Source organism: Chiloscyllium plagiosum, unplaced genomic scaffold (genome assembly GCF_037043375.1).
Source record: "Chiloscyllium plagiosum isolate Xiang-an unplaced genomic scaffold, Cpla_swu_hap1 HiC_scaffold_27, whole genome shotgun sequence".
NCBI lineage: Eukaryota > Metazoa > Chordata > Chondrichthyes > Orectolobiformes > Hemiscylliidae > Chiloscyllium > Chiloscyllium plagiosum.
Window position 1 is genome coordinate 11,433,625 of NW_028270165.1, and position 15,447 is coordinate 11,449,071.

Here is a 15,447-nt window from a genome sequence, read left to right on the forward strand (position 1 = left end):
GCAGATGGGACTAGTTGGGTTTGAGAACATAGTCAGCATAGACTAGTTGGTCCGAAGGGTCTGTTTGTGTGCTGTATGACCGTGCAGCTGTTCTGTACTGGTCTTAAAACCATTTTCTTGGAAATCCAAGATGGCGGTGGTTTGAGTGGTCTGCTGTGCTGGGCTCTGTGCCATACCCCCGGCAAGGTGGACTTTTACCCCCTCCCCCTACCTCATTAACCATCCGTAGGAGAAAACAATCGCTAATATAAACTTACTGAACGTCTGGAGCTGCTATAATTGTGGTTTGACAGCTTTAGGACCAGAATGAAAGCAAATGAAGGAAAAGGGCCGACAGGGGTGCAGCAGGTAGGGCTCTCCCCTACTGCATCGGGGGCGCCTGGAGCCATTGCTCAAACTCCCAGGGCAGACCCTTTGGGTTTAATGGGGCAGCAGCAGTTACTCTCGGTGTTTGCCAAACTCTGAGATAAGATTGAAGCAGCGGTGGAACCGCTATCTGCCACACTGGAAAAGCATGGAGCAGGAAATTCAAATGTTGGCCCGAAGAGAATAGGCAGCGGAGGAGAGGACCGTGGCATCAAGACCGTGGCGGAGGTCTCAGGAGGAAGGATCTAAACGCTGGAAGACCAGGTTCGGGTCCTTCAGGAGCAAGTGGACGACCTGGAAAACTGAAGTAGAAGAAATATCTTACAGCTCGTGGGTCTTCCGGAATGTGAGGGAGGCGAAGACTTTATTGGATTCCTGGGGCTGGAGTTGGAGTCGGGCCTGTTGAGTGTGAAGCGGGCCCACCGGATCGAAATGCGCAGGTCCGGGTCGGACCCGCAGCCCCGCGTGGTCCGAGTGCGCCTCCTGCATAAAAGAGAAAAACAGTTAGTGATTGTAACAGCAAGAAGACTGGGAAGAGATCCACAGGCTTTAATGCACAAAGGCTCAAGAATAATATATTTTCAGGACTTCTCGGGAGCCTGGATTAAGAAACGGGCATTTGATGAAGTTAAGAGAAAATTAAGGGATCTGAACAGAAAATATTCTTTGAGGTCCCTGACCGTATTGCGTTTCTCTCATGGAGGGATGGTATATAATTTTGATTCAGCAGAAAAGGCGAAGGACTTTGCAAATTCTCTGAATTAAAGAAATCGAGTCGGGGTGAAGGCGGGAGGGACATCATTACTTTTTTGCCCCTTGTCTTGTGGTTATCGGCTTTATACGTACTGCCTTGACGTAAAACTGGAATTATATAGTATATCAGTCAGTTAGGTATTGTCTGAGGCCATTTCTTTACTGCTGTCCTTTTGTGTTTGGATTGGGGGTGGCTATACCTGTGCTTAAGATGTATGGCGAAGGGGTGTGGGGAGATGGGCAACCATTGTTAACTCTCAGAATGTAAACAACATGTTTTTTTCAATCTGTGAATTGCCTGGAGTTTGGGGCACAGCCTCAGTGGGAAGGAGGCAGGATGGTGGCAATGGTGGGGTTGGGGGGTTGAGGGGGGAGATCTCTACATAATTGGGGGTTATTTGCGCATTTGCTTAAGTTATATGTGGTGGTTAGATTTTTATTTATAGTAGTTTTGAATAGGAGCAGTTTTTAGACTTTATAGAGTTAATGTCTTTGTTGCTCACCACACCTCAGATAAGCTTCCTCCTCTTGGGAAACCACGGGCTGCCCTGGATGACCATGGCTACTGATTCATTCAGGTGGTGCCCCTGGAATGTAAAAGGGAGCCATTCCCCCATTAAAAAGAAAGACGGTGCTGTCAAGCCTCAGGAAGGAAAGGGTGGACACATTTAACTGATGAGGAACATCTGAAACTGCAGCAAGGAGGTTATGATAGGGTATTCTTCTCCTCCTTTAGCTCCAAGTTTCGAGGAGTGGCTATACTGGTAAGAAGGAACCTCCCTTTCCAGGTAATTGAGCAAATTAAGGACAAACATGGACTGTCCGTCATTCTTAAAGCTCTCATACATGGTGAAGAGTATGGCGTCCTGAATGTGTATTGTCCCCCCGGTGCACCCTCTTAAATTTCTAATTGATGCAGTTGCTAAATTAATGAGTCTTGGGGGACGCCGCATGGTCACTGGAGGGGATTTTAATCGCCTAATAGATCCCGAGGTAGACAGGGTGCCAAGGGGCCAGACAGGTACACCTGCGCAACCTAAGCAGTTGGTGGACATGTGTGAGGAGTTGGGATTAGTGGATGTGTGGAGGCATCTCCACCCTAATGGAAGAGACTTTACTTTCTCTTCCAACCCACACAAGTACCACATGGGAACTGACACTTTTTAATGCCATTGGATTGCTTGGACAGAACATTGGCTTGTGAAATTGGCATCATTGCTGTCTCGGACCATGTGCCAGTGTAATTAGATGGTAAAATCAAGAGTGGTGGAATGGATGCACAGCACTGGTGCATGGACCCATTCCTGTTAAAGGATAGCAAATCTGTTGAGTACTTCACAAGAGTTCAGAGCCTTCTGGGATATCAACTCGGGTACGGCCAGTAATCCGGAAATACTGTAGGAGGCCACTAAGGCATCTTTATGAGGCCTGATTATTTTTTATTCAATGACGAGAAGGACGCAGAGGAAGGAGTAACAACAGATGTTGGAGACCCGTCTGCAGATAGCTGAGGAAGTATATTACAATAGGCCTTCACTGGTCAAGCTGCAGCTCTCCGGGCTGCTCCCAACTCATTGCACACACTGGGAAAAAAAAGGTCTGCTTTGCTCAACAAAGATTGTTTGATTTTGTAGATAAGCCAGGTAGATATCTGGCCAGAAAGAAAAATGTTTCCCAATCTATTATGTCTGTTAGAGAGAAGGCTGGTACAGTTACCCGTGAGTTAAAGAAGATTTAGGGAATACTTTGCAGGGTTATATCGGTCGGAGGGAGATGAACATGGTGCAGCGAGAATACAGGCCTTTTTTGAGATCCTGCATCTCCCTAGTATAAACGCGGAACAGGTTTCCTGTTGAATGGGCCTATGACGATACAGGAGGTGCAGGATGCAATAAAACATCTCCAAGGTGGCAAAGCACTGGGGTCAGATGGATTCCCAAGTGAATTCTATAAGGAATTCATAAATATGTTGGTGGGGATGTATCGCTATTCATATGCACAGGATTATCTTCCGCCCTCTCTTAGGAAGGCTAATATCTCCCTCATTTTAAAGGAGGGGAAAGAGCCCGAAGAATGTGCTTCATACAGACCCATTTCACTGTTGAATGTAGATTTTAAAATTCTACCCAAGACGCTGACCCTGAGGTTGGAAAAGGTGTTGTTCTGTATTGTGAAAGAAGATCAGATGGGTTTTGTTAAGGGCCGTAGCTCCTCCAACAATATCAGGAGGGTACTGAACATGGTGCAGGTATGCCAGCAAAGGTTGATCCTGGGTTCGGTGACCTCCCTAGATGCAGAAAAGGCATTTGACCAGATAGAATGGCTGTACCTGCTTGGGGTCCTCAAGCGCTTTGGTCTGGGTACAACCTTTGCTAGGTGGGTGCTGGTGTTGTATAATGATCCTAAAGCAGCAGTCATCACAAATGGCACTAAGTCAGATAACTTTAATACTGGGAGAGGTAGTCAACAGGGGCGTCCTCTTTCACCACTGCTATTTACCTTGCCAATTGAGCCATTAGCTGAAGCTACCAGGAGGATTCCTGAAATAGTGGCGCCAGGAGTGGGAATGGGGGAACATAAGATTACCCTATATGCTGATGATGTCCTTTTGTTCTTGGCCAATCTGGAGGAGTCCGTTCCTCGATTGATTCGAACAATTAATTTATTTGGGTGGGTGGGGGGAGAGAATTAGTGGAGGTGCCTGATCTGAAGGATGGAATGCAGTTCCTGTTTAGATGGTCGTCAAAAGAGTTTTTGCATTTGGGAATTTTTATTACTCCTGCCTTCCACCAGCTGTAAAAAGCTAACTATGTACAATTACTGGAGAGGATAAAGCAGGATTTGCAGCGATGGGACGGATTACCGTTTTCATGGTTAGGCCGAATAGCTCTGATTAAAATGAATATTCTTCCTCGCCTATTGTACCCCATGAGAATGCTCCTGTTGTTGCTACCCAGATGAGTATTACTGAGGCTCAATGGTTGGCTCGGTTCTTTTATTTGGTGTCGCAGCCGCCCCCTAATTAAGTTTATCAAATTGCAGCTCTCACAGGATGAGGAGGAATGGACCTTTTGGACTTGAAGAGATATCAAATCTGCGCTTTCTTAGCATATGTGTGTGACTGGGCACGAGGGGACTCGGGGTCGATTTTGCTTGACGTTGAAGCATTGCAGTTGAGATGTCCCCTACTTAATCTATTATTCATTGATAAGATGAAATCCGAGACTGAGCAGTGTAAGAGTACAATCATTTTAAATACAGTGAAAGCCTGGAGGATAATGAGGCAAGACAAGGGCAATTGGCTGATGACCTCACTGATTACCCCACTGGTGGCAGCCCAAGTATTTAAACCTGGGGCAATGGACTCCGGCTTTCAGTCCTGGGAGAATAAGGGAATCTTCTGTCTGAGAGATTTATTCGAGGGTTAGGTCTTGATGTCATTTAGCCAGCTAAGTCAGAAATATGCATTGTCTAATAGGGACCTTTTCCGGTACTTTCAGCTAAGGGATTATATACAGAGGAATACCACGCCTCTGGCTCAGCATTACAGGTCAAATGTGGAGTAAAGAGTACTCTGTGTACAGGTGCTCTTTCAGTTAGTACGTTGTATCATTTACAGAAGGGACGTACCTTAGGGGATGTGGAGGGACTCTCTAGGATGTGGAATCGGGAGCTAGGATAGGATATTTCATTAGAAGTATGTCAAGATATATGGGAAAATGTAAGGAAAATTTCAATATGTAACAAAGCACAGGGCATGCAATTGAAGATTTTACACAGGGCTTATGTGGCGCTAGAGAGGCGAGCTAAGTTCAAGATAGGCACATCACCAGGGTGTCCCAAATGTAAAATTAGTATAGGCACTCACACACTGCTATTGGTCATGTTGTAAGATCCAGAGATACTGGAGTGCTATAGTGAGGGAGCTGAAGGACATCCTGGGGGATTGAAGTTAATGTGAATCCGGTATTTCTTCTTCTGGGGTTGCCAAATTTGCCTTCTCTTGGAGAACACAGGAACAGACTGTGTAACATTCTTAAGCACTGTGCAAGGAAGAACATTTTAATTAATTGGATGTTGGAAAAACCCCCAGGGCTTATGGGGTGGCATATGCTGGTGATGGAGCATCCCCCCCAAGATGACCTCACAAATATGGTGCACCACAAAATAGTAGTTTTACAAGACTTAGCGGCCCTTTCCAAATTATATTGATGCAGACTGATTAGCAGTATTAATTAGAGCGGTGGTATAATTAATACTGCTGATCAAGTGGGAATCAGTCCGGGCGCTCATGGGCCCTGGGAGGGCAAGGCTGGGTGAAAGGAATACGGGTGCAATAACTGGTGCTCCCATGGATGGGAGCCTTAATGGAGATGTGGTGAGTGAAATAGAATAAAGTAATGTGATAGAATTCAAATTAACTTAAATTATGTTTAATTTTATTTTTATTCAATTTGATTGTAGTTTAGTTTAAGCTAAGTTTGTTCTAGTAGAATAATAGGTAGCTCATTATTAATAGTATCATAATATGACATTGTTGTACTGCTATTTTTCTGTACTTTGGTATTGTTCTTTTTTGTATATAGAGGTGCTGTGAGAGATTTGAAAAAGTTTCTAATAATTTTTTTTTTAAATTCTTGCCTTCCCCATAACTATTTTTGACATTCAAAAGTCAGATGAACTCAGCTTTGAATATATTCAATATGTCCCAAACTACAGGAAGGCATCCCCACTTTGAACTAATTTCCTCTTGCTAATATACCACTTGCCTTGCTGATTGCTTGCTGCACCTATGTGACAACTGGCATTGACTGGAGTAGAAAGCCTGAGCAGAAGGTATCTGAGGCACGTTTGTACATCCACACATCATTCCTGATGAAGGGCTTTTGCCCAAAACGTTGACTGTTCTGCACCTCGGATGCTGTCTGACCAGCTGTGCTTTTCCAGCGCCACAATTTTCGACTCTGATTTCCGGTATCTGCAGTCCTCACTTACTCCACATCCCAATATATCACCATTTAAACAATTTACCTCCTTTCTGTTTTTATTTCATAGGAAAGGCTATAATTTCACACTGCGTTACTACATTTACCATGTGTTTGCCAATTGAGACACATACCTGAACCAACTTTGCTGCAAGTCAAGAACTGAACACCAGAGTGAAAAAATAAAATGGAAAAGGGGTGAGAAGAGTGTGTTGTACTCACAGATGTTGGACAGAGGAAAGAAGTTGCAGTCTGGGATGAAGTTAAATCTTCATTCATAGAGAGAGGAGCAGCAACACCTTCACAAGCGCATTGTCCAACTTCCGCATTCAGACAATTTGGGGGAGGCTCTCAATTGCAGGAGGACCACACTCCTTCCGGTCCTTCAGAGCTTCCCATTGGGCGATCAGAAGAATGTTGCGCGCCATTTCCGCTAACAGCAAAGAGCATTCGTCGTATTTTGCTGACACCAGCGTATATGCGCAATGCTTCCTGACACCGAGAAGCATGCGCAGTATGCCCAGTGGAGATGCTGGTCCAACTGCCAATCGGAGAGAAAAAAAGGCTGGAGCCACACTTCTTTTGTTTTCCTGGGGCTCAACAGTTTATTCCTTTTGCATTTTGTCTGGCTGCTCAATTTTTGAATGTCTTTTCCCCAGGGTAGAGGAAATTCAAAACTGGAGGGGCATAGGTTCAGGGTGTGAGGGGAAAGGTTTAAATGGGACCGAACTGGTAACATTTTCATGCAGAACGTGGTATATGTATGGAATGAGCTGCCAGAGACAGTGGTCGAGTCTGGAACAATTACAACATTTAAAAGGCATCTGGATGGGTATATGAATAGGAAGGGTTGAGAGAGATATGGGTCAAATGGTGGCAAATGGATCACCGGATTAATTTAGAATATGTGGTTGGCATGCACCGACAGGTTTGTTTCCATGCTCTGCAACTCTATGACTCTATTACTACTTAATCTGAACCAACTTCACAAGATGAGGAATTGGCCATTCCATCCTTACAGCCTGTCCTCAACTGTGGCCTAATTGCACAGATTTCAATGCAAGTTTCTGAAAAATGTCTGGAGCTTTTTTAAAAAATAATTGAATTTGCTTTCAACCTTTACTGATGTTTTGAAAATATCATTTTAGCGATTCTCAATGTTAAAGATCAGCCATTTCTCACACCACACCCTCCCATCTCCCAAGTAGAGTCATCACCATCCGCGCTCTCTCGATCCTGAGATGGGCTGATACAAGAAAGGATGAGGGTGGGGGTGCAAGTAGAGAAATTGGACGGGAAACAGAGGCTCGGGGGAAGAGAGAGAGAGAAATGGACACGGGGACAGAGCATTGGAGTTAGAGAAACCCTGGGGGTGCACAGGGTGGGGGGCAAAGCGTTTGTCAGTGAGCGAGAGAATGGGGGTGCAGAGTGTGGGGAGAGAGAATGGACGTGGGTCAGTGGGTGGGGAGAGAATGGAAGGGGGACAGAGGGTGGGGAGAAAGAGAGCAACAATGAGTGTTAGGAGAGGGTGGGGGGAGAGAGAGGGAATGGATGGAGAGCAGAGGATGGGGAAGAGAGAGAATGGAGAGGGGCAGAGAGTGGGAGGAGAGAGAGAATGAATGTGGGGAGACGGACTGAATGGAGGAAAGCAGAGGGTGGACGAGAGACTGGACTGGACAGGGGGCAGAGGGTATGGAGATAGAATGGACGGAGGTGCAGAGGGTGGCGTGTGTGACGGGGGGGGAGCTGGGATAGCGAGAGAGAATAGACAGGAGGCGCTGTGGGCATGATTGGATCTTGATTGAATGGGGAGTTGGTGAATGCGTCCCACCCACTCCCAGCATCCCCTTCTTTGCACATGCGCAGTGCAGATTTTTGTGAAAGACGCGAGAGAGAATCTGGAGCGTGAACGCAATTACCCTCAGATCCTGGCATCAGCAAACCACTGCCTTTCTGTTTTAAAAAGTAAATAAAGATGTGGGCAATATACTGGGAACGGCAAGAAGTGACTAAGAAACTGAACCGAGAGTCAGCGCTTTCCGGTGAGGGGAGCTGGGCAAAAACAGGAGGATGGAAGGATGAATTCGAGTTGGAATCCATTGAAAGTTGGAGGAAATGGGAGACAGAGATTTCGGGTAGGAGATAGGGAAGGCTGCTCGGTACAAACTAAAATTCTCTTATCCTATTTCCTGCCCTGCACTGACAGCAATGATCTGTTTTCTCAAGGTATTAGCAGAGGAGGATTTGCTGTTCAGGCGTGCACAAGAAATTTACTCAGGGCCTGAATATCAGCAGCGTTTGAATCCAGGAGGGGAAATTATTTCGAACATCAACGTGACTTGAGAAGCCCCGTGATTATACGCAGCCTGCGTGGGAGTGTTCCAGGGTTCTGGCTGTGCAGAGAACTTCAACTCTGCAGCGAAATGTGGACTAGTGTTCTCGCCGTAGACGAGCCCTTCTTTGGATCGTTGAAGCTGCTGAGACGCAATGACCCCTGCACCGTGGAAACTCTGTGGAAGCAAATTCAATTCCCCAAACGGGCTGGAGTGTCACCAGGACTGGCATGAAGCCAATCGATTCCTTCAATCCAAGACTGTAGGTGGTGCGGCAGCAGCTCCCTCACAGTGCCAGGGAGTTGAGTTCGAGGCCACCCTCAGGGTGATTGTCTGTGTGGAGTTTGCACTTTCCTACCCCCCTCCCCCTCCCCCCATCTCTTGGTGCTCTGGTTTCCTCCCAAGATGTGCAGCTTAGAGTGGATTGGGTGTTCTAAATTCAGGGATTAGCTGCGGAGGTTATTGAGTGGGATGCTCTGAGGGGGAGTCAATGTGCATTGTTGGGCCAGAGGGCCTATTTGCACAGTATAGGGGGTTTGATGATTCCCCCAACGTGTCTGCAGCCTGGCTTCCAGCTGCATCTCTCTGAGGCGAAGGTCCTCCAACATGTGTTTTCCCTAGTTTCCAGCACCCAGAACCTCCCACCTTCTGCAAATCGAAAGACAAGTCCCACCCTGCCCTCTACAATGTGTGCTATGTAACTGCTTATTCAGTTTTAGTGGCCCAGCAGAGGCTGGTAGCCAAGTTCGGAACACATGAGGATGGCATCAACCAGGACCTTGGATTCATGTCACATGACAGGTAACCCCACTTCACTGTCACTCGCTCTCACACCCACACAAAGCACACACTCTCACATTCACACAGATCCCTCTCAGACACACACACATATACACCCTCTCACAGGCTGATACTCTATCACTCGCACACTTTTTCAAGCACGCACACACTCACCTATACTCTCATGCATGCGCACTTACATATAAGCCTTTGGTGTGATTTTGTATTTGCAGATACATTGTGCGCTTTTTGAGCCAAATACAATCTACAGGCAGTTAATCCATGTGAGATTTTATAAATTCCTACTTTGGAAATAGAACCAGTCTCACTCAAGATTGGGATACAGACCTTAAGTTGTCTCGAGAATGTGTCTTCAAACAAGTTCTGGGATTTACATATTAATGAACCAAACCCTGCAACCCATTCTCAAAGATGAAAGACTTCACAACAATCTAAGTTGTTCTATATCATTTCTGTTGCATGAAACTGCGATCTATTGCTATAAATTCTCCTATGATCCTTCTCCACAAACACCTGATGAAGGAGTAGTGTTCCGAAAGTTCGTGCTTCCAGATAAACATGTTGGAGTATAACCTGGTGTTGTATGATTTTTAACTTTGTTTCTTGTGAATACATCCCACACTTCCCGGTGCTGCCAGTAAACCTTACAATGTCGATGAAACGATGCAATACCTGCAGAGATGAAAAACTTACAATTTCTAACAATATTAGCTACTCATTCACTGCTCCTTCTGATACACGATATTGGAAACTTAGTGCAAGAGGTTGAAAGAAATGAGCAGTTTTAAAACAAAACCCTATTGGATCTCATAGCTTTCATTGACAGTCTGAGACTGGGGTTAAGTTCAAGTAACCTTTATTGCCACCCAACTTTGTTACAGCTTCAGATTTCCCCAGCAAAAAAAAAGTGTATGAAAAGAAGCAATTTTTTTAAACAGCTCAAAGCTCACACACCCCTCCCAACTCCACTTCCTTTACTGTTGGTCAGCACCAAGTTGTCCCTTTATAATTGGATTCTTGGTACAGCCTTAAGCAGAAGGAAGTATTGCCTCACTCAGCAATTTCCACCCACACACTGTATCCATTTTAGTTATTCCCACTCATTTGACATGGTGGGGGGGCAGTCAAGAGTCAACTATGCTGCTGTGGGTCTGGAGTCAGGTGTACGCCAGACCGGATAAAGGATGCAGTTGAGATGACTGAGTGAATCCTTTCCCACAATGGCAGTTTCCTTTCCTAAAAGGAACATGAGTGAATTAGATGGCAGTTTCTCCCCCCCAAAAATGGTTTCATTATTAGATTCAGAACTCCAAATTTCTGACCGAATTCCAATCCCACCATCTGCCTCGGCTAGATTCAAACCCCGGGAATCCCCGGAACTGAGTTGATCGTCCAGTCGATTATGGCACTCGGCCGTCACCACTTCAATCCCCCTGCAATGGCATGTGAACTCAATAGACAATAGGTGCAGGAGTAGGCCATTCTGCCCTTCGAGCCTGCACCACCATTCATTATGATTATGGCAGATCATCCGCAATCAGTATCCTGTTCCTGCCTTATCTCCATAACCCTTGATTCCACTATCCTTGCTAGCTCTATCCAACTCTTTCTTAAACGAATTCAGAGACTGGGCCTTCACTGTCTCCTGGGGCAGAGCATTCAACACACCCACCACTCTCTGGGTGAAGAAGTTTCTCCTCATCTCTGTCCTAAATGGCCTACCCCTTATTTTTAAGCTGTGTCCTCTGGTTCGGCACTCACCCATCAGCAGAAACATATTTCCTGCCTCCAGAGTGTCCAATCCTTTAATAATCTTATACGTCTCAATCAGATCCCCTCTCAATCTTCTAAACTCAAGGGTATACAACCCCTGTCGCTCCAACCTTTCAACATAAGATAGTCCCACCATTCAAGGAATTGATCTCATGAACCTACGCTGCACTCCCTCAATAGCCAGAATGTCTTTCCTCAAATTTGGAGACCAGAACTGCACACAATATTCCAGGCCAGCATGCTATTAGCTTTCTTCACTACCTGCTGTACCTGCATGCTTGCCTTCATTGACTGGTGTACAAGAACACCCAGATGTCTTTGTACTGCCCCTTTACCTAACTTGACTCCATTTAGGTAGTAATCTGCCTTCCTGTTCTTGCCACCAAAGTGGATAACCATACATTTATCCACATTAAACTGCATCTGCCATGCATCTGTCCACTCACCTAACCTGTCCAGGTCACCCTGTAATCTCCTAACATGCTCCTCACGTTTCACGCTGCCACCCAGCTTTGTATCATCAGCAAATTTGCTAATATTACTATTAATACCATCTTCTTTATCATTAATATATATTGTAAAAAGCTGCGGTCCCAGCACTGATCCCTGCGGTACCCCACTGGTCACCGCCTGCCATTCTGAAAGCGAGCTGCTTATCACTACTCTTTGTTTCCTGTCAGCCAACCAATTTTCAATCCAAGTCAGTACTTTGCCCCCAATACCATGGGCCCTAATTTTGCTCACTAACCTCCTGTGTGGGACTTTATCAAAAGCTTTCTGAAAGTCCAGGTACACGACATCCACTGGATCTCCCTTGTCCATCTTCAGAGTTACATCCTCAAAAAATTCCAGAACTCGCTGGTGGCTCCGCAGGTGGGAGGAGCAGGTGAAGCCATTTCCACACTGAGAGCAGATTAACGCCCTCTCCATGATATGGACCCTTTGGTAGATTACAGTGTAGATGTCTGAGTGAACCCCCTTCCCGCACACAGAGCATGTGAATGGCCTCTCCCTGGTGTGGATCGGCTGGTGCCTCCACAAGTTGCCCACATGACTGAAGCTCTTCTCGCACTTAAGGCAGGTGAATGGCGCCTCTCCGATGTGGACCTGCTGGTGGGTCAGCAGGGTGTAAGAATCGACAAATCCCTTCCTGCACTCAGAGCAGGTGAACGGCCTCTCCCCCAGGTGAACCCGCTGGTGTTTCGGGAGGTGGGATGCATCGATGAATCGCTGCCCACACAGAGAGCAGGAGAACGGCCTCTCCCTACTGTGAACCTGCTGGTGTGTCTACAGGTGGGACGACTGAATGAATCCCTTCCCACAATGGCGGCACATGAATAGCCTCTCCCTAGTGTGAACTCGCTGGTGTGTCTGTAGGCTGCACAGCCAACTGAATCCCTTCCCGCATACTGAGCAGGAGAACGGCGTCTCCCCAGTGAGAACGCATCTGTGGGTGTCTAGCCCCAATGGGGAAGGGAACCCATTCCCACAGTCCCCACATTTCCATGGTTTCCCCATGAGGGGAGCATTCTTTGTGTCGCGCTGGATTTGAAATTAAAAACAGAATGGATACATAGTCTCTCCCCACTATGAGGGGTGAGATTTTGATCCCCCAAGCTGAGTAAATTGTTTGACGCATTTTTCACAGACAGCGTACTGAATCTGTCTCACTCGGGTGTCTCAATATTATTCCTGCCACACCAGTGTTCAAAATCTCTCACACAGACAAAAGCAAACATTTCTTCTCGAATTGAATGGCTGCTGACATTCAAGCTCCAATGATTCAAGTGGCTCTGTCAGAAGATGATGTATCATTTGTTTTCAGATTTCTTTCTGCATGTCTTCCTCCAAAAAGAATCACAAATTGAGTGATCACTGCCAGTACTGTTAAATGAACATAACATCGGTGGCAATTCCTGTAGATTGCTAGATGAGTGCTGACCATATATTATGCAGGACGCAGAAAACCCTCATGCAACATGATAGCCTTAAGCGTGTATGGAGGACAACTTAATTTAGATCGCAATAACCTGGAACAAGCTGTTGACAAAGGTGCTGGAAATGGAGCTGAATCAAGAATATGATAATGAAATGTCAAGGCTGCTTGGGAAAAGAAAGCCAGTGAAGTTACTGAATGACTTCCTGCTGTCCTTGTAAATAAAAAAGAGACAAGAGATATAGAACGTAACTCTATTACTGCATTAGAAGGTGAAAAATCATAGTCACAAAGTTTTTATAACAGCCAATAATATCAGATATACACCATATGAAGCAACAGATGTCGACATTTGAAATCAATGTGCCAATCCCTTAAATACTGCTCAGTTCCATGAGAAACTACCCTTATAATTCTGAACATGAGGAAAGAAGTAAACCTTTTCCAGGGTGCAAACTCTCTACGTGCCAAACTGAGGGAATACACAAGGAAAATACCTTTGAGAGGGACAGAGAGCATCTGAGCACCTTTGGAGAGCCTGCTCCATCCATGGAGTCACTCCAGTTGCTACAAGTGAACAGTCTCCACCCCACACCACACCCCGCCACGCCTCTCTCTCCCCCTCCTCCCAGGATGAGGAATGGAAAGGGAGAGACCTTGCTTTGCTCCCAGATATTACCCAGAGGGAGGGAGTTTCACTCTGAAATTGACAGGGTTACCTCCACGTTGTGACGTCCACAATGGGGTGGGGGGGGGGGGCGCACTGCTCCTGCGCTGCCCTGCAGCTGAGGCACATGGGGAGGGGAGGACACTTTGCAAACTCCTTTCGCTCTTCTCCACGTCAATGCGGTTTGAGTTCAAGCAAAGCACGGGGTTTAATTTTAGCTTTACACTCTCAGAAGACGCCCACCTCTGTGAATCCAACACTTTACTCCCCCCTCCACTCCATGGAAATATCGATTTGAGAGACTCCAGAGTTGGAGTTGCTACCATACCTGCTGTAGGGGGTTTGGTAGAAGCTGCTTATTTTAATGAACCATTTCAATTCAACTTCATCCTTGCCATTCAAATACTAATTTTACACAGAGGGTGGTTGATGTGTGGAATGAACTTCCTCAGGAAGCGGTGGATGCGGGTACAATAAAAAGACATTTGTTTTAGTACATGAATAGGAAAGGTTTGGAGGGATACAGGCCAACAGCAGGCAGGAGAGACTGATTTAGTTTGGGATTATCGTTGGCATGGACTAGTTGGACCAAAGGTCCATGATCATGCTGTATGACTCGATGGTAAGTTCATAGTTCCTTGAAAGGGGAGTCGCACATAGACAGCATAGTGAAGAAGGTGTTTGATATACCTGCCTTTATTGGTCAGTGCACTGAGTGCAGGAGTCGGGAGGTTATGTTGCGACTGTAGAAGACATTGGTTAGGCCACGTTTGGAGTATTGCATGCAATTCTGGTACCAGCGATCCCACCCTGCCACACACCATAAACCAGAGATAGTGACTGAAATTGACTCTGATACAAAATCAAATCATTAAATCGCTGCAGTGCAGAAAGAGGCCATTTGTCTCATTGAATGGGTACAGGAGTTGGGAGGTCATGTTGTAGCTGTACAGGACATTGGTTCGGCCACTTTTGGATTATTGCATTCGATTCTGGTCTCCCTACTATAGGATAGGAACGATGTTGTGAAACTTGAAAGTGTGCAGAAAAGATTGAAAAGGATGTCGCCAGGGTTGGAGAGTTTGTGGAAGAAGGAGAGCCTGAATAGGATGGGGCTGCTTCCCTGGAATGTCGGAGGCTGAGGGGTGATCTTATGGACATTTATAAAATCATGAGGGGCAGGAATAGAGTAAATAGGCTGGAGGAAGTGGTGGAGGCTGGTACAACTACAACATTTAAAAGGCATCTGGATGGATGCGTGAATAGGAAAGGTTTGGAGGGATATGGGCCAAATGCTGGCAAATGGGACACTAGATTTATATAGGACATCTTGTCAGCATGGATGTGTTGGATCAAAAAGTCTATTTCCGTGCTGTATATCTCTATGTCTATTTGATAACAGATGCTTTATTTCTGTTGATGTAAATATTGTTAGGGAGAGAGAATTCCTCAAGCAGGGGATGATAAGAATCCTGGGAGACCCCTAATTCTGGTTTACTATCTAATGAACACACTTTAAGCACCAAATGTGCATTTATGTCTAATTTTGTTTCATTTTTCTTGTTTTATTCCCTGCTCCGATGACTCTCTCAGTCTGGATGGTTGTCAGGCTGAGAATATTGTGGATTGGGCCTTGATCGACTGAATGTTTTATTGCTCTGGAAGGTGTAAAAGGGGCTCAAAGTTTCAGCAGAAAGCCAGCTGAGCTGAGAACAGACATCTTACTCTGTGGGAACAGGGAGAAGAGGACAGAGAAATCAGGACCTGAAATCCGAGCTGACACCAGATTTGTTATTAGTGCTTTGATTAGCAGTGCCAACCCTCGACCTTTAC

The 15,447-nt window shown here is 45.9% G+C and overlaps 1 pseudogene; it reads right to left on the reverse strand.

Moving 5' to 3' along the window:
- Positions 1–687: 687 nt before the first annotated feature.
- Positions 688–12,529, reverse strand: LOC148143110 (uncharacterized; annotated as a pseudogene).
- Positions 12,530–15,447: the final 2,918 nt, after the last annotated feature.